The sequence below is a fragment of the Hemitrygon akajei genome, chromosome 7 (genome assembly GCF_048418815.1).
Source record: "Hemitrygon akajei chromosome 7, sHemAka1.3, whole genome shotgun sequence".
NCBI lineage: Eukaryota > Metazoa > Chordata > Chondrichthyes > Myliobatiformes > Dasyatidae > Hemitrygon > Hemitrygon akajei.
The window spans coordinates 151,151,913-151,178,697 of record NC_133130.1 but is presented as its reverse complement, the minus strand read 5'-3'; the positions used below and the strand labels follow the sequence as shown (position 1 = coordinate 151,178,697).

The window sequence follows — 26,785 nt, the reverse complement described above, 5'->3', positions numbered from 1 at the left end:
AGTTGAGATTATTCTAATCGCCAATTGTAGAGTCTTAAGAGGAATTCTGTGAACCAGTCTTCTGGCGCTGGTAAGGTCTAACAATGGATATTCCTAGAAGAAGTCAAGACAACAGTCCTATTACAGACCAACAATATCAGAAATGTGCGGTGACAACACATATATGATGTAATTATGTTAGAACTCAGCTGACTTACACAAAACTATACCAAGTGGCTACTCTATTAGGTACCTCCTGTAACTAATGAAGTACAACTGAGTGTATGTTTGTCATCTTCTGCTGCTGTAGTCATCTACTTCAAGGTTCAAAGTGATGTGTGTTTAGAGAAGCTCTTCTGCACACTGCTGGTGTAATGTGGTTACTCGAGTTACTGTCACCTTCCTGTCAGTTTGAACTAGCCTGGACATTCTCCTCTGACCTCATTAACAAGGCATTTTCAACCATAGAACAGCCCCTCACTGGATCTTTTTTGTTTGTTTTTCGCACCATTCTCTCTAAACTCTAGAGACCATTGTACATTAAAACTCAAGGAGATCAGGAGTTTTTGCCATACTCAAACTACCCATTCTAGGATCAAAACTTGTTTCATGGTCAAGGTCTCTTGGATCATATTTCTTTACCATTCTGAACCTCTTGACCATGTTTGCTTGCTTTTATGCATGATTAACAGATTAGATATTGTAAGTACATTATCAAAGAATTTATCAATTATACAAACTTGAAATTTGCTTGCTCACAGGAAGCCACAAAACAAGAAACCTGAAAGAAGCCAATGTAAAAAAAAATAAAATGAAAATAAAAGACCAACACTCAGTCTGCAGGAGAAAGAAAAAAAATGCAAATCATGCGAACAGTTGAGGCAGATGCCTGCATTCCAAACCAAAAACGAGTCCTCAGATCCGAACCGTGGACCAGCTCAAAGTAGGCACAAAGCCTCACTTACCAGTTCATCATTTCAGAGGGCACCGAGCACAGCAGCCGAGGCAGTTTTCATAGCCTCAGTGCCAGGTAGATGACCATCGCAGAGAATGAGTGAAATCGGCTCTCGTCGCAACCGACAACCTGTCTTTTCACTCTATCTGAACTGGTGTTTAAATTAACCCAATGATGGAACAGTGAAAGTCTCTGCACCATGGAGAGAGGAGTGAAGATCAGAGAGATCAAGTGTAATCAGCACTTGCCACCGATGTAAATTGTCAAAACAGTATATTGTACCTCACACTAGGACCCAGGCACTGTTGCTGTGAAAGGTTCCAGGCTTAGACCACGCTGCCCAGCAACATTCCAGGCCCAGATTTCTCTGCCCAGCAACTCACTCCGGAACCAGGTTTTGCCGCCCAGCACAAAGCTGCTCCCAAGCTCCTCAAATCAGCTCTGTGCCCAGAAGGATCCAACCTCACACTCAGGCCAGTTGTACAAACATCAAAATCATATCTTCTCTGCCCGGGCCCTGATTTCTCCTTAGGGCGCCCAGTGCAACCCAACCTCGCTCCCGCACCAGTGGTACAGGCATCGGAATTCCATCTGCATCAATTCATCCCCCCAAACTCACTTCACCATCGCTTGCCCCTTTACTGTTTGTGGTGATAATTTAACAAAATTTGCCTCAGGAAAGGTATTTTCAGTGATTTTTTTTTAGTCAGATTTCTTAGCTTTTTGACTATCAGGAAGCTGTTGCACATGCTCAATAGTGCCATCTTAATCTTAACTTCCATTAGCAAGCAATGTGCAGCTATACTTAATAATGTGGTCACTGAATGTATATAGAAATAAACTACAGCTTCAAATTTTGATTAAATTAATCGAACTAGATAAAAGCTTTAAACCCTGACACTGGATTTTGAGAAATTAGAGAAAATTTATATTTAAGTTCTCCCAATCATATCCATGACAACAGATCATTCAGCTGGATCTGAAAAGTCACATTTCTCTGCATCAACATGTATTTTTCATTAACAGCTATTATTTGATTCCCTTTTAGATTATGTTGCAATTTACCTCAATTATACTGTATTTCACTCTTGTAATCCTTTAAGAGAAAATAATTGCCTTCAGTAATCTTAATAAAGCACTCTAAATTATTTAATGATTTTATTATGGTCCAGAAAAAAATACCTACTGATGAAAACTATTGACCCAAAGCACTATTTTTTTTCTCTCTGTACAGCTATTGCCTGACTTGCTAAACATATCCGATTTGCAGCACTTACTATTCTGTCAAAAAAATTCCATGTCTTATAAATGGTAAGGCTCTTGCTCAGGATAATCTCTCTTCTACTTGCTAAATCATGTTTTAGAGCTATTTCTTGTTCTGTTAAATCAAAATAAGTTTCACATTTCTTCACATTCTATCACATTATCCTGGTTAACTCATCACAAGCAAAGTGGATTGGCTAAATATGTTGTTTCCTGAGCATTTAGGTACGTGTTGATGATCTGGCTTTCCCTGTTAGAATTCCATTAACATTGCCATGTGCGACTGATGAAATTTATGAATATTGATTGGGCATGATCTAAACTTCTGTTTGCCTTGATGTGGAACAGGAATGTGAATATATGAAACATCCATCATTTTGTACCAAATCACCAACAAGCATCTCGCTCACCAAGAACTTACAAGTTGTCAGCTGATGAAAAGAATTGCAAAAAAGATATGAAAAGCCGCCACAGAGTTCAAAGCCATCATTTCTATTTGTACTTTCAGATTCAGTTGCAGGCCTATTGTTTCCTGCTGTGTATCTCAATGGCCAAATCTTACTTTGTACTTAAAAGTATTCCATATATAAGGAATCTATGAAAATATATAATTATTCACAAAGATTCAGCACATTTAATTATTAAAGTGGCCTGATTCAGAGGCACCCGTAAGGTCCAGCTACCAAACGAAATCCAAAAATTTCAAACAATGAAAATAAAACCTAGTGTTGCCTCAGAGGCAACATCTTTTTTATGATATGCTGTGTTGATAAACAAATCTCATGATTAACTTAAAATAATAGTGATTTATATTTTACTAGGTTTCCTCCCACAGTCCAAATATGTACCGGATAGGTTAGTTGGTCATTGTATATTATCCCTGATGATTTAGCACTAAATTGGGGATGTTGAAGGTGACCGCTGCAGCTTGAAGGGCTGTAGGGGCCTATTCCACGCATTATCTTTAAATAAACAAATAAATAGTATAAATGAATGCAAATACCTACCATTTTCATAGATAAACAAAATATTTCAATGTATTTGTATATTCTTATAACATAAATGAAGATATTTTCATTTCCATCAAGTATCATTGACTTATTGACAGATAAAGCTTGGAAACAGGTCTTTAGTCAACAGAGTCCACACTAACTATAACAAATCCACTTTTACAGTAATCCTATCTAATCTATTGTGTTCTCCCCATAAAATCCACCTATGTTCTACTACTCATCTGTACATGGGACAATTGACAGTGTCCAATTAACTTACCAACTGTACATTTTTGGGATGCACTCGGAGTAAAACCACATGGTCACATGGAGAACTTCACACAAATCACACTGGAGGTCAGGATTTAACCATAGTCACCAAGCTTGGAAGCACCTCTGCTAGGTCATTGAAAGAGTTATCAACTCACCTGCTCCTTCGATTAATCCTATGTTTTAGTTTCACAATTTTGAATTGTACATGTCATCCCTGGGTAACAAATGGGTTCCACTTTTACAGTCGTCCACAAGTTTACACAGAAATCATTCTGTGGTGTGCATACCACTGAAAGCACAAGAGATTGATAACAAAGAACAATTACTAATAGTGGAAAGAAAAATGAAATTAAATCTGTGTTTTATCGGTCAGAATGAATGTAAATACATTGGACTTTTGAATTAATCATATTATATGAGTTTGCTCCTCCAAGAGGACCACACCTTGTCATGCTTTGGAGGCTTGTGTGCCTTAATAACCTAGATTCAGGCTGGAGTCAGGGCCTTATGCTTTCACTTTTGGTAGGGTCACCCATGATACTACTACTACATCAACTCAGGCCTAGGGGGCCGGCATTAGGATTGATGACAGACACTCCACTCCTCCCTCTCCCTCATCAGTGTGTTCAGTTCATCTACATTAGTTGTGCCGCTATCTTCTAGGAGCATGTTGACCATAGTCTTGAGAGGGTGCCCAGGGTTCATCCTCCCATGCTTGGGCTCCCATGTGACGACTAGACTAGCAGGTAGCTCAGGGTGGCGTAGACAGTGCCCTGCTAGTTGCAGTCTTCTCGCCTCAATTTTAGTAGTGAGCATCAGTAGGTCATCATAGAGCTCAACGTTTGTCATGTGCTGTTGCCAACTCACGTCAAGAGCCATCCAGAGCATTCGTGTATAGCAAGCATCTAGTGACTTTTGCATGGTCTTGGTGAGTGTCCAAGTCTCGCATCCTACGTGAGAATGGACTCTATGACTGCTATGAAGATCCTCTTTTTGAGCCCTCTGGTCAGGTTCGACCTCCAGATTTCCTTCATGTCATTCATAGCCCTCCACGCCAGCGCCTTCCGTATCTTTCTGTCCTTCTCCAAACTCATCATTCTTGACCCGAGGTACTCGATGTCTAAGACTTTCTTAATGGTATCATTCTTTACGGTCTTGAGAGTGCCTTTGTTGCAGTTGAATGCCATGTACTCTGTCTTTTTAGCGTTTAGGTGAAGTCCAACTTTATTACATTCAATTTCCACTTTAGTCAGTAGTTGCTGTGCTTCCTCAATCTGGTCAGAGAGCAGGACTATGTCATCATGAGGCATTATGATGACATTATGAAGTCACCCATGCCAGACAGGTCAAAGTGTAAAGGCCAGACTAAGGGTGGTTCACTGGTCCTCCAGGTTTTGGAGTTCAACTCAGGGCTAACAACCCTGCCAGGTAAAATAAAATTGTTATGAAAAGAGCAATGAAGAATCCTTCTACATATGAGTGCGATAGTATTCTTGAGTCTCCATTCAGGAGTCAAAAGTGAAAACCGAGAGGAAGCTACTGACATGATGAAGGAAGCTGGGAACATCATCAGAAATGGAGAATCTTCTTTGCTGCCCTATACACCAGTGGTGTAATGGGCAAAAGAGATAAGAACTTGCTTGTCTGCAAGGGTGTCCACGAATCAATTGTTTGAGTCCTGGCATTGACTATATATATTGACTTCCTTTGAAAGATGCCAAGCATTCTAATTCCATCACTCTCCCAGGAAATGCATTCACAACAACGTGCTGAACAAAAACTAACCAATCACACCTCTGGCATTCCTGTTATTTATTTTAAGAGATATGGAAAGGCTTTGTCTGATTCTAATGTAGTCTTAAAACACATTCTTTGCTCTACCTTCCAAAACTCTACTGCTCACATCCTAAATTGCAGTAAGCTCTATTCTCTGTAACCCTCTGCTCCCTGATTACATTGTCTCTTGGTTGAACATATCTCCTCCATGGATGCTGCCAGACTTGCTGAGTTCTACCAGCACTTTGTGTGTGTTGCTCAAGATTTCCAGCATCTGCAGCACCTCTTGTGTTGACAATTCTATTTTTCCTTGTATTCAAAGCCCATCAGAAGCTTGAATGTACCATTTTGCCCTTTATCTCAACAACCTCCCAAGATATTTGTGCTCTTCCAACATTCTTCTAATTATATCTGATTTATATCACTAAATCTCCAATTCTGAAATTCCCTCCCTAAACCTCTCTACCTCAGTTATCTTTTTTAAGGTGCTTCCTTAAATCAATTTTTTGACTATTCTCACAACATTTTAAGAAGTATTGGTATATACACCTGAATTGCCAAGGTTTGGACTAAATTGGTATATTTTGTAACTTCAAAACATTAAACTGATTCAAAGAAAGACACAGGACTCCAAAATGTGGGTCTAACTTCATGTTTACTTTAATCGAAGCATGCACATATCACGTGGTAGTGTGAGGATGTATGCAATTCACATATTTATACAAATAACACATAATGAATTATTTAAACAAACAAAAATGGTTGATCAACCAATATATATATGCAGGGTTACTCAATCATTAATTAAATAGTAAATGTACGACACAAATGCTGGCAAATGAGAATAGTGCTGGTACTTGACACCATGGAGATGGTGGGACAAACAGCCTGGCTCTGCGCTGTAGATTTTTATCTGGAAACAAAAACTGCTGGGAGCATCCATACGTAGGAGGAGAAACAAGAGATAACATTTTAGAGCAGCACACAAAAACCTGGAAGAACTCAGCAGGTCAACACCATCGATGGATCCGTCATTTTGGGCTGGTATCCTTCATCAGGACTGGAAAGGAAGGGCAAAGAGGCCAGAATAAGAAAATGGCAGAAGCGAAGGAGTACAATCTGGCAAGTGATAAGTGAAACCAGTTGAGGGGAGAAAGTGGTGGCTGGGAGAGGGGGTTTGAAGTAAGAAGCTGGGAGCTGACAGATAGTCAGCATCTGCAGAAATATTATGCCTATGGTTAAAAATTTTAGGTTGAAGACCCTTCATCAAACTCTGCAATTTGCATTATTAATCTTATTTTCCATGTATGCTGACTAATCTGCTTAATATTCCACTATTTTCTGTTCTATTTCAGATTTCCAGCATCTGTTTTTTTCTTTTGTTTTCATTCTTTACTAAAGTTTTGTTAAAAATTGTAATTTTAGTAATAAATATCTATAGAACACCTTTCATACAGATGATACACCTGCTTTCGCATTACAAAGAGGATTTTCACTTTTACGAAAATTTTTCCAATATAAATTAATGGTTGTTCACTGTTCGCCATTTCGTCTGAAGAAAGGTTTCATAGGAATGTTCTACCTTTGTAAAGGGGGGCACACCTGTATAGTTTAAAGTGCTTTACAATGGGATAAAAGAACAAACATGAAAATTTTAAAAAAAACTAAGAATAAACATGAAAAAGAGGAAAACATGTTTGTTAAAAGCAGGGTTAAATAAATATGTTTGAGCTGGCATTTGAAAGTGCCAACTGAGTCTGCATTTCTTATATTTTTAGGTATTGAATCCCATAGTTTAGAAACATTGTTTAAAAAAAGCTGACCTGCCAGTTTAGCTTTTGAGGAGATTGTTTAAATTTAAGAGACTGCCAGAAGAAGATTTGAGAGCTCAAGCAGGATTATAAAATAAAAACACATCAGTGATGTACTCTGGTCACAGACCATTAAGAACTTTAAAAACAAGTAGGAGCACTTTAAGATCAATTCTAAAAGTTACAGGAAGTCAATGCCGAGTAGCTCGTGCAGGAGTGATATGGTCCCTCATCCTGGTTTTGGATAATTAGTGGCACTGTTCCAAATTTGTTTGTCAATGAAATGTCCTGAGTGATACATAAATGCAAGGTGGTGGTGGTGTTTACACCCACATTTCCTTGAGCTGTTGGAATGTAGATAAATGAGAATTGTATCTCTATCACTATCATTGAGTTTTCTTAGTTGTTTTTTCACCGTCTGGGTGGACCTTAAGGACAATGGTTGACTTTCTATCAGAGAAGCCAGCTGATTTTTATTTTATCAACTGAATGGAGGTGATATCAATTAGGTTCAATTGAGATCAAAAGCAGCCTATTTTCTCAGATTGCTATTTAGCTGATGAAAATAAAGCTCTACATTCCTACCCTTTCAAGTACAATGTTCTCATCTATTAAGTGCTCAGATGTTGCCACATCTACACGAAAAGTCAACGCAGTGGATTGCCTCACTTGCACCTAATGTGCTTTCAGACATATCCTTCACTAAGTCAAATTAAATAAACCTGTTTATTTAACATTAGAAATCCTGATTAATATTGTTACACAGCAAATAGTTCAGAAAAGTTTCCAACACAAATTCAATCAGCTAATGTAGGCCTGGAAATTGTTCAAGTCCTTAAAAAGTGATTCAATTTCATTTAATTAGGTGGAGAAGGTACATCAAACATACTATTCATTTTGGCACAGAAATACTTTCATCAATAATACTGCTGTCATTAAGCAGCAAAGGTCAAAGACAAATACATTCATCTTAGTCAGAGTCATAGAAGGCTTTGTGGGACAAAGGGCCTGTTTCCGTGCTGTACTAGGTTCTGAAGCCATAAAGTCATACAGTATAGAAACAGGCCTCTTGGCTCAAATCATCCTTGCTGACTAACATCCCCATCTAGACTGGTCTTGTTTGCCTATTTCTCTCTAAATCTTTCCTATCCCTATTCTTATCCAAATGTCCTGTAGTACCTGCTTCAACTACTTTTCTATCAGCATATTCTATATAATCTGAGGAAAAACATTCTTGCCATAGAGGGAGTACAGAGAAGGTTCACCAGATTGATTCCTGGGATGGCAGGACTTTCATATGAAGAAAGACTGGATTCTCTAGGCTTGTACTCACTGGAATTTAGAAGATTGAGGGGGGATCTTATTGAAACGTATAAAATTCTAAAGGGATTGGACAGGCTAGATGCAGGAAGATTGTTTCCGATGTTGGGGAAGTCCAGAACGAGGGGTCACAGTTTAAGGATAAAGGGGAAGCCTTTTAGGACCGAGATGAGGAAAAACTTCTTCACACAGAGAGTGGTGAATCTGTGGAATTCTCTGCCACAGGAAACAGTTGAGGCTGGTTCATTGGCTATATTTAAGAGTAAGTTAGATATGGCCCTTGTGGCTAAAGGGATCAGGGGGTATGGAGAGAAAGCAGGTACAGGGTTCTGAGTTGGATGATCAACCATGATCATACTGAATGGCGGTGTAGGCTCAAAGGGCCGAATGGCCTACTCCTGCACCTATTTTCTATGTTTCTATATATGTGCTACCCTCTGCATGAAGAATTTTCCCCTCAGGGCCCTTAAAAAATCCTTCATCTCTTACTGTAAACCAACAACCTCTAGTTATTGGTTCCCTTTTCCTGGGGCAAAAATGGTGCACCTTCAGCGCGTATATTCCCCTCATGATTTTATACAATGCTATAAGATTCCCCCTCACTCTCTTATGCTCAAAGGAATTAAGTCCCAGCCTGCTCAGCCTCTTAACGTAACTCAGGTCCTTAAGTCCTGGCAGCATTCCTGTGAATCGTTCTTGTTCTCTTTCTAGCTGCATGTTTGATGTTTCTACATCACCAACTCTAAATTCATATTTTTATTAATATTTTATCACATTTACTGTATGTCCTTTGGTTGTACCAGTTCCCAAATCAATCCTGCCCTCCACCTATTTCCCAGAGACCAATTTTCTCTCCAATAGTCATCAATTTATCCCAATTCTTCAACCACACACCTCTACTAATATTAATTTGCATTACTAATGAAGTTAGCAAGCAGCTTGTCCTTGTGGAAGGAAACCAGACATCAGAGAGAAAATTCACATGGTTTCAGGAAGAACATGTAGGCAGAATCCTAAATCAGGACTGAACCTAGACCTCTGAAGCTTTCGTGACAGGAACGCCACTTGTGCCACTGTATCACCAGAAGGATCTACCATTACTTAATACTTACCCAAAGTGACAACTTTCTATTCACACAATGTCACACAATAGGCAATGTATGTTAGGCTGGGCTCTAACTTGTTTGATCCAATGTTTATAAGCATAGGTTCACAATAGGACTGTGTTCATTCACCCTGCTTGCTCTGAATTTATGCAAATGACTACCTCCATAGATAAATCCATTAAAATCCTAAAGTTTGCAGATAACACAATTATAATCCCTAGTAATGATATCAAAGAAAGGTAGGTTGTCTTGTAGCATGATGTGCACATACCAGTTTGGAATTTAATGCTGTCAAGACAGTGGAAGAGGGTTGTCATCTGCCGACAACCCTCTACCTGCCTTTCCTTGGGAAGTAATGGTCAGGCTGTGTTTGTGGTCAAGTCATTCAAACTCCTGGGGACTATCATTACCAATATATTGGAGAGGAACAAGCACGTTACGCTCATCACTAGGAAATCCAAGCAGAGATTGTTCTTCTTATGCCAGCTTAAGGAACTTAAATGCCAGTGCGTATCCTGATGAATTTTTACTCTGCCATCATTGAGATAGACCATCTCTATTACTGTTTGGTTTCCCACCACCTCCTCCCCCTCCAAGTCCAGGTTGCAGTGAGTGGTCCACTCAGTGCAGAAGATCATTGGTTGCCACCTACTGACATTAAAATATCTGCTCTTCTCCAGAGGGAAGAAATGAGCTGGAAAAATTACTGCTGACTCCACCCTCCTAGCAGTCACCAATTGGCATCAGGGAGACACTACAAGACGATAAGGCATACAAGAGCGAGATACATCAGCTAGACGAGTGGTGTCGCAACAACAACCTTGTACTCAATATCAATGAGACCAAAGAACCGATTGTGGACTTCACAAAGGGTAAGTCTAGAGAATACACGTCAGTCCTCATATATGTTGAGTTCAACATATCGATGCAGCTACAAAGAAGGCACAATAGTATTAGGAACATTAGAATACTTTTCAATAGAAGCTTAAGGAGATTTGGTAAGTTACCAAAGACACTCACAAATGTCTACAGATGTACTTTGAAGAACATTCTAATTGGCAGCATCACTGTCTACTATGGTGGGGGGGGGGTGGTAGGGGGCTACTGCACAGCATCAAAAGAAGCTGCTGGAAGTTGTGAACTCAGTCAGGCTCCATCAAGGGCATTAGCTTCCATAGCATTCAGGACATCTTCAAGGAACAATGCCTCAAAAAGGTATATATAGGAATTCCCCGTTTTTTATTATTAAGTATTGCATTGTACTACTGCTGTAAAAACAATTTTCATGGCATACACTGGTGATATTAAATCCTATCCTGATTCTGTTTTAAGTCCATCACCAAAAGGACTACACATCATCTCTGAAGCTTCTTTCCTGTAGCTATCTAGCTTCTCACCAGAACTTACTTGGGTGTAATACTTTAACCCTCTCTGCACAACATCTGTTAAATGTTCTTTCCTGCTCTTCTTGTTGATAATTCTTGAGTCTCTTCATATGTTCACATTTATTTAAGTTTGATTATTGACACTTGCGCTAATTGTTGATTGCTCATGGCGGCTTGCACTATTGTCTTGTACTTTGTCGGTTGTTGTTGTGTTGCCTGTTATGGTATTGTCCTGTGTTCTATGCTTGTCATTGAACCACAATCAATTCTGATATGTTTCACATCCTGGCAACAAAGTGATTCTGATTCTGATTCTAGTTAACTTTGGAGTGTGAGATCTATCAGTCTACATGAAAAAATAGTTCTAAATTAATGACATCATCTGTAAACCACAAGCAAGGCTTTTTTTACTCTAATACCTAGAAGGTGACTGTTACGGTTTAACATTTCATGTTTATTTTGACTAGAATTCCACATACTAGGTAAATAGTTAAACATCATTCATCTGTCAGCTGCTACCCCAGGCATTTTAAAACTTTAATCCCTCTCTTGAAATAACATTGGTTCAATCAACATCCCTTGTAGGACATTCTCAATCATCTGCAATTCAAACTTCCAGAACTGAGCATTTTCAGTACTTGACATCTGCCTACTAGCAATGACGAACTTAGTTTAATTCGGCTTCATGGTCAGCACAGAGAATGGGGCCGAAGGGCCTGTTCCTGTGCTGTACCACTCAAAGTCCTACGTCATGCATTGGCAAACAGAATAAGGTCACAAACGTCAGGGAATCTCTCTCTGGTCACAGGGCTAAAACTATTAACAAAACTGCAACATTATTTACGTTTTTTGTACTGACCATAATGACATCTAGTGAGTGCACATTTGAAGTCCATCCTTCAGAAGAAGATGTCTCCTTGTACTTCTATCGAGATCCTCTTGCTATAGAAGAATGTGGTATCTGGGTAATTCTGGACAGAGAACTTCAGCTTCTGCAGGCAAACAGACTTGAAATGCGAAACTGGATTCCAGAGGCATGCCCCCATTTAGCTTTCGGATCTGAGGTGTTGTAAGAAAAGAGATCATCTTCGGTATATGTCATCATAAGATGGAATTTTGAAGTCAAAATGGTAGCCTGGAATGTGGTGATAGTCTGGAGATGTGTATGAACATATATCGCTGAAAATAGATAAGAATAGTTTCCTCCTAACAGATCAATTGTTTCTGTTTTTCTAAATTATATGGCTGAGCTGAACTCCATAAGAGATAAGGGGGTGCAGCTGGTGCCACTGAGGGATGAAAAGGTACTGGGGTAATAATAGTTTTGAAGGAACCTTGAATGGCATAAAAGTGGCACTTTCTTTGTGCAAGGGAGGGGGGAGCAAGTCTTCTTTTAAGCCAAGTCACAATGCGTGCTAGTGCTCAGAGTTGGAGAAAATAGGTAGAAGCACATCAATAAGGTGTGAGTATGTTGAGAGGAGAGAAGGCCACGTAAAAGTTTGTCAGGTGTGTGCTTCCCTCCAACATTGCTGACGTTGGCTAACTAAGTGGATGATAAGTGTTATGTAGTCTTCTCTGCTACTGCTTCAGTACTCGTTTGATTTTTTTCTCTGTCTGAATTGCATTTGTGCCAATTCTAATAAAGTGATATCTTGTGGCCTTCAACAGGTGTGCAGTGCTTCCCTTTGTTTGCAAGTACATATGCAAATATGCCCTCAGCTGAAATCGAAAAGAGCACGGAATGAATTTTAAAATTATTTTCTTTGCAGGTGGCAAGTTAAAGAAAGGTGCTGCCAAGAATTTTCCCAGACAACTGAACTACCACTGTTTTACAAACACTGGTCTTCAAGGGGCTCAGTGCAGGAGAATCTAATCACAGCTTTAAGGGAATCTGCATATTTCCACCTGGGGAACTGAGCCTGGCAGCATTCAGCAGTTCTTTCCTCAGATGACGTCTCCACCATGCTAACAAAGCATAATTCATTTCAGCTGGTGACGAATTCTGCTCAGCCTCAACTTTCTGAAACCTGCTGTAAGTTAAATCCATCATTCTGCAGCATTTAAAATTTCCATGCCTAATTACTGTAAATCAGCTGATCAGATTTACTTAGCAACTATACAATCTCCTGAACTGGCTGATAATTCCTGACCTACTACCCATAAAGAAATCACATTAGGACTGAATTTACAGTTGTGCTCTCCCTCATTTCCTCTGAAAAAAGATAAAAGGATGAGTTGTGTTTATATCACGCTGAAGCACTTTAAGATTTCTGTAGTGCGTTGCCTCAGTAGTAAAGGAGAACACACACCAGCCAGTTTGCAAGCCATAAATTCTCACTGGCATCGTTGATAACAAACAGATATTGGAGCAGGAAACCTGAGGCAGCTCTGTATTCCTCAAGCTTGCCATGTGATTGTTTATAAGAGACATGGAAAGTAGAGTGGGATTTATTTTAACATCCTGTCTGTTTTTTTATGGCAACTGCTCTGCATGTGACCACAAGAAACTGCAGAAAGTTGTGCACAGCTCTCCACATCACAGGAACCAGTCTTCCCTCCCCTCTGTGGACACTGTCTATACTCCACACTGCCTCTGTAAAGCAGCCAGCATAATCAAAGTCCACATCCATTCTGGACATTCTCTTTTCTTTCCTCTCCCATTGGGCAGAAGACACAAAATCATGAAAGCATGTCACACCAGTCTCAAGACTCAAGGACCTCTGTTATCAGAAACTTGAATTAATTGACTGCATCACCGTCTGGTATGGGGAGGATGAGGGTGGGGCTACTGCACAGGGTCGAAATAAGTTGTAGAGAGTTGTAAACTTAGCCAACTCTGTCAGCAGCACTGGCCTCCATAGTATCCGGAACATCTTCAAGGAGCAATGCCTCAAAAGGTAGCACCTAACATTATGGCCTCACTTAACCCAGGTCAGGCCTTGTTCTCATGGCTGCCATCAGGAAGAAGGTACAGAAACCAAAATGAACACACTCAGCATTTCAGGAACAGTTTCTTCCCCTCCACCATCTGATATATAAATTGACATTGAACTCATGAACACTACCTCACTACTTTTTTATTTCTATTTTTGCACTTCTTGATTCTGATCTCTTGGTTGATACGGTGGATCCTTGGCCTCACAATCCACCTTGTTGTGATCTTGCACTTTATTGCTTATCAACACTACACTTTTTCGGTAGCTTTTACACTTAATTCTGCATTGTTATTGTTTTAACTCATTTTTGCTCAATCTCCTGTATAATGATCTGTTCTGTATGAACAGCATGCAAGACAAGCTTTACACTGCATCTTGCTACATATGACAATAATAAACCAACAGCAATACTAGTCTAGTTCTGAAATATCTCACTTCTGATAGCACAAAATGCCCCTAATGCTACATTGGAGTGTTACCTTGGGTTTTGGTACTTGAGTGGACACGTGCCCAGACCCTCTGACTTGTGGAGACTGTCGAATGGACCATGGCTGCTAACGGAGAGCAAATGGTGAAGATTTCCTTCATGTAGCTAATATCGGCTCAGTTCTGCTTTCCTACCAGAATGTCATCAATAACTTCCAGTCCTCAAAAAGAGTCTTCGCCAAAAGCAGACTATGTTAAAGCGGTCTGAGCAGATGACTTGAGCAAGGAGAATATCCATTTCACCCGTTAATAAAGGTCAGCTCTCCAGGAAACGTTTGCAATTTTCAAACCCAAGTAGATACAAGAACCACTTTCATCTGGGGCACAAATGCTGTCAATCTTTTGGCTTGCTTCCAACAGTTAATTCATGCCAGTATTCATCATGCCAAATGCAATGAACTAATTTATTCTATCTCTGTTTAATCAGGTAACATAGTACATCCACAAAGGTCCTTTGGGACAGAAAAGTTACTTAAAGCTGCAATAACTGCAAAACTACGAGAGGCAGAGAAAAGTTCAGCAGCAAGTCCCTGATTTGATAAATCTTGATAATTTCCACAAAGTCATTTAAAATTAAACACCATGACAACATTCTACCCTGTGGGAAAATTCACCTTCTTATGCTTGGCCTCCCACCTTCATTTGAACTACAATCAAGCATGCCAGTTCCCCCAAACCCTCCAACCTGTAAGGTGGAAATGACTATTTGTCTACTGACTGTTTGAACTCATGAGCAATGCAAATATATCACCCTGTCATGATACCCTTTAAATGTAATGTATCACATTCAAAAGAACACTTTATACTTCTTCCAAACTCTGTTGCTCTTATGTAGTGAGTACTCACTGTTCAGAATCAGAAATAGGTTTAGTATCATTGGCATATGTTGTGAAATTTGTTGTCTTTTGGCAGTAGAGTGCTATACATAATAATTTTTAAGAAAAAGATACATTACAATAAGAATATATATATAATGTTCATAGGTTCATTATCCATTCAGAAATCTGATGACGGAGGGGTATAAGTTGCTCCTAAAATGTTGAGTGTGTGTCTTTAGGCTCATGTACCTCCTCGTTGATGGTAGCAATAGAAGAGGGCTCGTCCTGGGTGATGGGGGCATTTAATGATGGATGCCACTTTGTTGAAGCATTGTCCTTTGAAAATGCGGGGGAGACGTGTCCTTGATGAAACTGGCTGAGCTTACAACTTTCTGCAGCTTTTTCTGACCCTGTGTAGTGGCTCCTCCATACCAGATGGTGATGCTCTCCACAGTACATCTGTAGAAGTTTTATAGAGTCTTTGGTGACGTACCAAATCTCCTCAAACTCCTTACGAAATGTCATGCTGTCATCCCTTCTTTGTAATTTCATTAATATGTTGGGCCTTCTATAGATCTTCAGAGATGTTGACACCCAGGAATATAAAACTGCTCACCCTTTCCACAGTTTCCTTAATGAACACTGGTGTGTGTTCCCACAACCTCCCCTTCCTGAAGTCCACAATCAATTACTTGGTCTTACTGACATTGACTGCAAGTGTTGATGTGACGCAACCCAACCAGCTGGTCTGTCTTACTGCTGTATGCCTCCTCATTACGATTTGAAATTCTGCCAACAATAATTATGCCAGAAAGTTTATGGATGATGTTTGAGATGTGCCTTGCCACACAGATATTGGGTGTAGAGAGAGTAGAGCAGTGGGCTAAGCATGCATCTTTGAGGTGCCTGAGTATTGATTGTCAGCGAGGAGGAGATGCTATTTCTGACCTGACTTACTGTGGTCTCCTGATGAGTGTGTTGCTGAGGGAATTATGGAAGCCCAGGTTTCAGAGTGTGTTGATTAGTAATAAGGGTATGATGATGTTGAACTCTGAGCTGTAATCAATAAACAGCAGCCTGATATAGGTATTGCTGTTGTCCAGGTGGTCAGCCAGTGAGATTATATTTATTGTGGTGACAGTCAGATTGCAATGGGTCTAAATCCTTGCTTAGGCATGATGTGACTCTGGCCATGACCAATGGGTGATAGTCATTAAAGCAGATCACCTTGCTTTTCTTGGGTGCTGGTATGATTGTCGCTTTTTTGAACGTGGTGGGGATCTTTGACTGCACTGTTTCAATTCGCTCACCAAGAATTGGCTAAGAACTCATAACTGTTCTTGTCTTGTGTTACAACATAGACAATTTCTTGTTGTAGCGTAACACACAAATACACGAAGTAATCTTCAAATGTTAAAACACAACATTTGAAAGTTAACATACAAATATGAATATGCCCAAAGGCTGGATTAAACCTTTTCCTCTTACCTTGCCACAGAACTCCAAGCACCAGCCAGTCCTATTGAGACTAAGTAGAAAGTTGTCCTTTCTAGTAGAAGTGGAATTGGTGGGAAGTCTGAGGTGAGCTAAAACTTTTTTCACCCCTCCGTTCTTGCAGCTTACTCAACAGAGCTTCAATTGTCCTTCCATAAAAAATGTAATTCTGGCTCATTATATATTTTTTGCAGTTTACTTGGCAATAACTCCATGTGTTTCTTTAGTCATGTGTACAGGCTGATTGTTGAAAGGTTCCTGCCCTTTCTTGGTAGCTTCCTCCAAACAAGAATGAAAGCAGTCATCAGAGGCTTCACCTTCTCATTTCATTCAAATGCTCTTAAAAGGCTAAGTGCTCCCTGTCTCCTTTTTTGTTCTCTTTGTTGTCTGTAGAAATTGAATTATCGAATACCATTCAGTAATTGCATCATGGATTAGCCATAGGTGGCAAATGCATCAACCTGCTGACAGTTCCTTCAGTGTTTAACTGCTGTATTAAGCTGATTAAACTTTACAGAATGTAGATTAATTAACAAAATTTAAACCTGGCTTATCAGCAGTTATTACTTCCCCAACTTGAAACTTCGCAATGACATAATGAAATGTCAAATTATTTCAGAAGCCTTTATTTGAGATTGATGATCGCTCATTTTTTCCACAACAGTGCGCTGGAGACCGTCGGAGAACATCTGCCTCAATTTTTTTATTGTCACTGCATCCCATGCAAAAAAAAAGTGCCATAGTTCTCTATATTAATATCCATGATTTTATCTTGGAAACGAAAACATCTTCAAATATCCCAGAAAGCAGTAGTGAAGCTAAAAGCAAGAAGAATAAACATTGTTAAAACCATTAGAATGCTTCAAAACCTTATCACACTTGCTGTTATAAACACTGCTGCAGGGAGCACTCCATGCCATGTGATCAAACATATATTTCCAGATTTCTCCTTCCGAAATCCTCTCTGAAGCACAGAAAGCCTATTGCAAATACTGAGGGCAACTTCTCCTTTTCTTTTTGAAGTTGCCAGTGAACTGCATTAATATTAAAGAATTTTGCAAATATGCATATTGAATATGTGGCTTTAAGATCCTTTAACATAATGGATATTGACTATTAATACTAAAACGTCAGTCTTTGTCCTATTATCTTTAATTGCTATATCTTACTTCACCCAAGGAGCAAAATTGAATTTAATTTCTAATCTCTGAACTGAAAATATTGTGACACCATGCATTGAAAATTAAACTTCTGCATGTAGTTAAGATTTATCTTCTCTTGATGTGGTTTTGTTTACGTGGCTGGAATTGCTGCCCTCCCCCCCAACAATCCGATGACAGTTATTGATTGTTTCTGTCAGTCATCAAGAGCAAGATGAAAGTTCAAGACTGTGTGAAGTTCTGTATTTACTGGGAATATCAAGGTCTGAGTCAGATACAGAATTCAATATTTGAAAATCTACAGTAACACAACTTCGGCTGTTACAAATAATAATAAACTGAAACTATAATAGATTTGCTTTTCAATAGTTTAGAAACAATCTATATTTTATCTGGGTTGGTTTAATGTATGCAAATATGCCACCTTTCATTTGCATATCTAGGCATGCCTGGTGAAGTCCAATCAAGATAGTACTCATCTACAACATTGTAGCACAATTGTTTTTATTTTGGTTTGTAGAGATGGTTTGGGGGTGTGGACAGGAATTAGGGGTCAGTATAGGATTAGAGGTAGGGATGAGGGAGAATGACAAGTCTGCAGCTGGAGCCTGTGTTAAGAGTCTAGGATGGACTGTTCCATGGTTGAAGGTCAGGTTGAGTCAACCATGATTACCAGGTCTCCAAATACTCAGTCAAAGGTCCATACTGGTAAGAGTCATGAGAACATGTGATCACCTCCCTCAACTCCTCCCACAGGTCCATGTGAGACTGGATGTCAAGGCCCAATGTGCTCCACAGTTGAAGGTCAATGAACCCAGAGGTTGGTTGGGAGAGGCCCAAAGGTCACATCCATGATCAGTGAGTCCTGGTGTTGATACTCTGCAAAGTCCAGAGGGTAAACCAAAGGTCAAAGTACAAAGGTAGAAAGCTCATAAGGCCAAAGTCAGCAAATCTGGAGGTAGAGAATGAGCTCAGGCCGAAGACTGAAACCCAAACTTACTCCTTATGTACCAATGTCTGCAAATCTGGGAGTCTAGGCCAGAGAATGGAAGGTCGAGCCCTGATATTTGCAGTTTTGAAAGTCTGGGGCCAACGACTGGAAGGTGGGAGGCATCCTGTCGTGGTGTTGGGAGACGGTGGGTTAATGGGGAAAGGGCTTGTTGTCCTGGTGAAGGGTTTCAGCCTGAAACATCAACTGTACTTTTTTTCCCACAGATGCTGCCTGGCCTGCTGAGTTCCTCTAGCATTTTGCAGCATCGGATTTCCAGCATCTGCAGACTTTCTCATTTGTTTTGCTGCTGTTGTCTTGTTTTGTTCTATTGCTGTTGTTGCTGCAGGTGTTGTTGTGTTGAACGCTGTGGGAATGCTATATTGAAGCTGGAATGTGTGGAGACACGAGTGAGCTGCACCCACTACTTCCTTGGGTGTGTTAATGCAAGCAATGTCTTTGAATGTATGCTTCAATGTACATGTATTAAATAAATCTGTATCAAATCTGAATATATTAATGTCTCAAATGTACCAAAATGGTTTACATCCATTGAAGTCCTTATGAAGTGTAGGAAATGTGATATCAACTTGTACACTGAATATGAGTGAGAGAACCTTTCAAAAGTGTGCAGTGTAAGGCAAGAAGCAAAAGAAGCATTGAGTCTGACAGCAAAATGAAAGTTTATTGTCTTATGGGATATTTGAGTATCAGTCACAGATAGTAGTTCTAATCTTTCCACATGAAGACTCCCTGATGCCAGGAAAAGCGATTTATTTCACAATGGAAATAAAAGCTATGTAGTAGGTGTGAGGTTGAATCACGACCTGCAGGATCAAAATGTATGCCATTTGAAAATATAGTCTTTTGTTGTCATTGCTTCTAAATCTGGACTTCTCTCCTTAAAAGCATTGTGGAAGAAGTTGTACAAGGAGGAAGCTAATGAATGGCTTTTCAAGGGCAATTAAGAATTTGCAACTTGCAAATGATGCCCAGATGCCAAAAAATGTATAAAGAAAATGTCAGAGAGCATTCCTTGAGAAAGTCCAAAAGTCCAATGGAATTTTGGCTATTCTGTCTTCCTCAAAACTGCAAGATATCACAGATGAGCAACACTTACAATGTAACAGGCAATAACAAAAGAAAGACGTGCACATACAATTCAGTCCATGCAACAGGATACTCTTAAAGTAGTTGATACATCTTTGTACATTTATGAATATTAAAACAAAATACCTAGCCTGTCACCTGTAAACTGTTTTATCCCCCCCCCACCCCCCACCCCCCCCGGTTCAGTCTCTTCCCATCTACATCCATGACACTTCACACGCTCTGTATCTTTTCAATAACTTCAAGTTCCTTGGGACCAATCATTTTATTTTCACCATAGACGACCAGTCCCTTTACACCTCCATCCCCCATCAGGAGGGTCTTAAAGCTCTCCACTTCTTTCAAGACAACAGCAGAACCTGTTCCCCTCCACCACCACTTTCCTCCGTCTGGTGGAATTGGTCCTCACTCTCAATAATTTCTCCTTCAGTTCCTCCCACATCCTTCAAACAAAAGGTGTAGCTATGGGCACTGGCTTGGGTTCCAGCTATGCCTGCATTTTTGTCGCGATGTGGAACAACCTGTGCTCCAAACCTACACCAGTATCACTCACCAACCTTTCCTATGCTTCATCAACAACTGCATTGGTGCTGTTTCCTGTGCCCATCTGGAGCTCATGGACTTCATCAACTTTGCCTCCAGCTTCCACCCTGCCCTCAAATTTACCTGTTCGATTTCTGACACTTCCCTCCCCTTTCTCGGTCTCTATGTCTATCCTTGGAGACAGTTTATCTACTGATATCTTGAACAAGATCACTGATTCTCACAGCTACCTGGACTACACCTCTTCCTACCTTGTCACTTGTAAAAGTGCCATCACCTCCTCTCAGTTCCTCCATCTTCGCTAAGTTTGCTCTCAAGTGAGGCTTTTCATTACAGAGTTAATGAGCTGTCCTCCTTCTTCAAAGGAAAAGCTTTCCTTTCTCTACCATCAAAGCTGCCTTTAACTGCATCTCTTCCATTTCACGCACATCTGCCCGCAGTCCATTCTCCTGCCACCCTATCTGGGATAGGGTTCCTCTTGTCCTCATCTACCAACCCATTAGCCTCTATGTCCAGCATGGGATCCTACCACCAAGAACATCTTTTCCTCATGCCACCATTTACCACTTTCTGCATGGATAGCTCCATACAGGACTTCTTTCTCTATTTGTCCCTCCCCACTGATCTCCCTCCTGGTACTTCTCCTTACAAGCAGAACAAGTGCCATACCTGCCCCTATGCCTTCCTCGCTACCATTCAGGGCCCCAAACAGTCCTTTCAGCTGAGGTGACATTTCATCTGAGAGTCTATTGGGGTCATAAAATGGGTCCAGTGTGAGATGAGGCCACACTGCATTTGGAGGAGCAATACCTTCTCACCTTATATTCCATATGGGTAGCCTCCAACCTGATGGAATGAATATTGATTTCTCAAACTTCATGCTAGTTGCCTACCCTTCACCATTCCCCTTTCCTGCTTTCCTCTCTCATCTTATCTCCTTATCTGTCCATCCCCTCCCTCTTCCCCCTCCTCCCCTTCCCTTCCTTCCATTGTCTTCTACCCCCTCCAATCAGATTCCACTTTCTCCAGCCTTATCTTTCTTTCACCAATTAACTTCCCAGCTCTTTACTTCAAACCTCCCCTCCCCCCACCTGCTTACTCTGTCTTCTTTTTTCTCCTCAGTCCTGATCAGAAGTCTCGGCCCAAAACTTGTGTGACCTGTAAACTAAATAAGCCATCGTAACTCCATTTAATTATCTTGTTTACTTACTATTAAGTGTAAGGAGACCAATCTGCCCATAGGTCCATGTTATCTCCCAGAAGAAAGAGCCCATCAATCCCAATCCCTATTTTATTCTCTTTCATGCCCAAGTCAATAGTATCCATTCATTGTAACCTTCCAGCTCTACTAATCCATCTGATTAAAAATAACTGGAAGCAATGTCTGTACTGTCCTAATTTAATCATTTACCAGTGGCCTAAAGTGTACAAGGCAACTTGTTTTTGGAGATACATTGTAAATCCAGATAAAAATTATCATCTGAAATGATATAACCTCAGAGGTATTGAGCACCTGACACATCCTGGACAGTCAAACAGACCGTTTCTTGAGCTGTTCATTGCACTCAATTTAACTGTTAGTCACTTTTGTAACATTGAATTATTTAAATATAATAGCATAGCTTAAAACAAGAGAACAAACAAGAACAAGAGAAAATCTGCAGATGCTGGAAGTCCAAGCAACACACACAAAATTCTGGAGGAAATCATCACGCCAGGCCACATCTACGGGAAAAGGAGTACAGTCCATGTTTCAGCCCAAAACGTCAACTGTGTTTTTTTCCCACAGATGCTGCCAGGCCTGCTGAGTTCCTCCAGCATTTTAAGCATAGTTTAACCTTGCTTTCCAGTTCTTCCTCTAAAAGATGTTGACTCTTGGTTTGAAAAGTTAGTTTAGGCATTAAATGTATAGGTAAGTGTATAGTGTATGGGTAGAGTGAGTGGGTATGAAAATGGATGCAGTAAAGAAATGGTTAACAATTTGGAATTTGTGGGCCTGTTATGTTGTTGGGCAAATTGACCCTTGATACTAAATGAGGGGAGAACAATATGTTATTCTGGTCCACCAGATAACATGCCTGAGAACAAGTTAAAGTGCTGATTTGCGTAAAAGCAATTAATTACCTTGTGTCCAAAAATACTTTTTTTACATTGTTTGGTTGTAAGCTTAATAGGATGCATTGTCCCTGGGGAGGCAGAGGCCAATTGTTCAAGGTCAGATTGACCTTGGTGCTTGCAGGTGTGGAGGATGGATGTTGGCTTAATACGTGACCGGGACTTGGATTGGCTAAATTGGGGTCGGATAAGCGTCGGATTGGATGTCTCGCCCCTTCCAGCTGGACTGGGAGGTAGCGATAGTGCTATAAAGGTGGGCAAGTTCCTTCTTGGGCAGAAACTCACCTGGGTCCCACCTTCGGGCCGAGTAGCTGAACCGGCGCCAAGGATCTCCACCCTGCCAAGTCCACGGCTGATCGCCTGCTTCAGGGACCATGCAGACGTTGCTAAGTATATTCAATGGTATAGACTACTAGGGGTTGCTTGAGTTAGCCCTACCTATTAGTGGTGTAGGTAGTGTACAATATAACACGTTTCTCACAACTCTCTATTTCTTCTCTGTATTAACAATAAAGTGGATTTTGAAGGAACTACCGAGTTTGGGTCCATTTGTTCAAGTGAAACCAAATAGTTGCAGCATCCAACCGTTACGATTATTCTATTTAGATCTTAGATTTGCGGAACACTAGAGCACCAGGGTACATACCAGGGAGAGGGTGGGGGTAAAGAACTGACAGACAGTACCACCAAAGAGAATTAAGCAGTGAAAGAGATCACAGCAGTGCCAAATTTTGATCCTGACCTTAACAGCTATCAATAACTGAGATCATCAATTCAAGTTCAGATCCATTTTGAAATTTTTGTCTATGATAATCTGTCATAAATGCATAAAAGATTTAGCTGAACTTCCAACAGGCACAGACTGATCAAATTTATTACAATACTCTTTTCCTACTTACTTACTGCCCGTTACACCACTGGCATTTAGGGCAGCAATGAAAGTCCTCCATCCCTGGCAGAGTTCAGGACTTCCTTCATCATGTCAGTAGCTTCCTCTTAATTTTCATTACTGTCTGCTGTGCCAAGTCCAGCTAGAGACTCAGGAATACCGTCAGGCTTAATATGTAGAAGGATTCTTCATTGCTGTTTCCATATCAAAGTTGTTTTAGCAGTCAGGCTTGTTAGCCTTGAGCTGAACCCCCTGAACCTGTAGGATCAGTGGATTGCTCTTAGTCTGGCCTCTATTCTTTGACCTGTTTGGCATGGGTGACCCTACTAAAAGCCAAAGCATAAAGTCCTGACTCCAGCCAACATATCTCTACAGATCATTGAGGCACACAAGCCTCTAAACCAGGACAAGGTTGTAGTCCTCTTGGAGCAATTCACAATACAGAAAATGATAATTACTCCAAGCTTATTCTTAAAAGAGACAAATGAATAAATGTAGGTTGCAAAGGTAGCAGCACAGACATCTCAGCATATTAAAGAGGCAGCTGTTAAAGTACTGGAAACTGGAATACAACAGCAGTGAGCAGCAGCAGGTAAATTAATTACAACATTCAACCCACTGAGAAACAACGCTGACATACAATTGCACAGTTACAATGTAATTCACATAGCTACGCTCACCTGATTATCAGCCTTAAACATATTTCACGAAGAATTTCAATTTACCTCTTAATAAACGTAGATCCCATGAACCCTGTTGCTCCAAAACCATTATCTTCCTGCCTCAGGCCACTGCGCATTACTTTGTCGTTGTCAGGGATGACTATAACTTAATGTATTGTGCCAGAACACAGAACACAAACTCAGAATGGAAGGAGCATTTCAATAAAATATTGCTTTTCCAATAGAAAATGTGGTTTCCATTCAAATAACTTTGATCAGAGTTTTTACTTATTCTTGACTGCTGTATTTTGAATAATCTTATCTGAACAGTTATAGACCCCGTTAATCAGGAGTTGCAAAAATAAGGGTTCATTTCTCTTCAATATGAATGAAAGAAGAAGGGAGAGGATATTTTTGAGAAATAAAAAATGTTCCTTGTATTATCTTCATAGAATTCACAAATATTCTGTTAACAAAAACTTTATAAAGGAATGGGGAGTTTGGATGGTACCACAACATTATCTTATTCCTGTTTTTGTCAACATGCAACCATTAAAAGCTGAAGATGTTTATCACGTGGAGAAGTGATGATTAATTGTTTGTTTAGCTTCATGTCATAGGGTGTTATATGGCAAATCCATCAGCCACTTGTTCCTCGCTATGCTTGCCTGTTAATCTTGCCCTCTTCTCTCTGATAGATTGCAATAATTAATGTTTTTTTCATCCTCTAATTTTAATTTTAGCCATAATATGTTTGCTTCAGTTCCCTCTACCTAATTTGCTTTGCCAATTTTCTCTACATCACCTGAACAACTTGGCTGAGAAATCTGTTCTCATGGAGCCGAATAAAACACCTAGCTGTGCATTTGAAAGTAATATTAATATAGAGGACAGACCCAATTCTGGACATTCCAGAGCACAGCTGGAAATTTTACCCCTGAATTTTAGTCAGGGTTTCTATTATAGTTAGAGGAGTTCAGACTGAAGGAACTCTTCACACGATATCTTGGTTGAAATTTGTAATATCTACAGGGATCCACATTCTCAGCTAAACTTATCTGAGGAGTACTGTCCAAGTTAGGCTTTAACAAGACAATGATCATCAAGATGTTGCAGCCATCATTCCCCTTGGAATCAGCATCATTCCAGGCCACTAATCTATGCCACCTTTCATAGTTTTACGCTGAATGGTAAAATAGGACTATCCTCTTTTCCTTTTTAAAGAATGAAGTAGGAGACTTTGCTGGAACTGCAAAATACAGCTGGTTGTAAACTATAGACTTGTATTTCTAGCCAAGATCTGCCTTGCAAACAACACCAAGTGCAGCTTACCTGAAGTCTTGAGGATCTTGGTAGTCTGGTGCAGATCATACAGCAACTCACCCCCGTGCTTACCTGTTCCATTGGCCTCTCTTAACCCCTTTCTATGAAACTTGAAGTATGTGACCTCCCATCTGTAAGATAAAGCAATCTACAGTAATAGTCTGTGTAAGCTGCTGCAGTGATGCTAACGTGGTGCATATGCTCCATTATGTGTTGACTTCTAAGATGACAGCTGTACACCATTGCTGCAGATAACTCAATGTGTGTAATTCCACAATCAGTGCATTCTATCTGTATTTTAAAAAATCACAACATCACAACAATTTTTACTTTGGTTGCCTCTTAAGAGTTCACATTTTTGTATATATTTGCTTTCTCACCATCTTGTATCCTGAATCCTCTATTGAATTATTGTAGGCACAGTTATTTCCTTCTATGGCAGTGATGCTTCATCTATGAATGTAAGTGATGCTTTACTACCAGATGAGCACAATACCTTCTATGCCCGCTTTGAAAGGGAGAATATAACTACAGCTGTAAAGATCTCTGCGGCACTCGGTGACCCTGTGATCTCTGTCTTGGAGACTGATGTTAGGCTGTCTTTAAGAAGGGTGAACCCTCACAAGGCAGCAGTGTTCTCAATGTCAGTAAGATGAAAGAGCTGATTGTGGACTTCAATAAGGGTAAGACGAGGGAGCAAAAAGCAGTCCTCATAGAGGGATCAAAATTGGAGAAAGTGATCAATTTTAAGTTCCTGGATGTCAAGATCTTTGAGGATCTAACCTGATTCCAACATAGTAATGCAGCTATAAAGAAGGAGGCAAGACAGTGGCTATATTTCATTATGAGTTTGAGGAGATTTGGTTTGTCACCTGAAACACTCGAAGTCTTCTATAGACAAACCATGAAGAGCGTCATGACAGGCTGCATCACTGTCTGGCATGGGGTGGGGGGAGTTTGGGGGGGGTACTGCACAGAACTAAAAGAGGCTACAGAAAGTTGTAAAATTAGTCATCTCCATCTTGGGTATCAGCCTTGGTAGTACCCAAAACGTCTTGAAGGAGTGGAGCCTCAGAAAGACAACATCCGTTATTAAAGCCCTCCCATCACCCAAGACATGCCCCCTTCACATTGTGACCATTAGGAAGGAGATACAGAAGCCTGAAGGCACACACTCAGCGATTCAGGAACAGCTTCTTCCCCTCTGCCATCAGATTCCTAAAAGGGCATTGAACTCATGAACACTACCTCACCTTTTAAAAAATATGTTATTTCCATTTTTCTACTGTTTTAAATCTATTTTGTATAGATTTGTATACTTACTGTAATTGATTTATTGATCGATTATTATGTATTGCATTGAACTGCTGCTGCTAAGTTAACAAATTTCACAAAACATGT

The 26,785-nt window shown here is 40.1% G+C and overlaps 1 long non-coding RNA gene across 2 annotated transcripts in view; it reads left to right on the top strand.

Annotated features, from left to right (window-relative positions):
• The window catches only part of LOC140730088 (uncharacterized), an 81,932-nt gene that overhangs the window by 38,075 nt on the left and 17,072 nt on the right, over nt 1-26,785 (top strand). Inside the window, exons 2-4 of one of the 2 annotated variants that reach the window (XR_012099511.1) lie at nt 10,156-10,347; nt 12,630-12,892; nt 16,599-16,684. This is a non-coding gene — a long non-coding RNA (uncharacterized lncRNA). Of the gene's footprint in view, nt 1-10,155; nt 10,348-12,629; nt 12,893-16,598; nt 16,685-26,785 lie in introns of those variants that run through there. The other variant, XR_012099512.1, reaches the window with a different exon arrangement.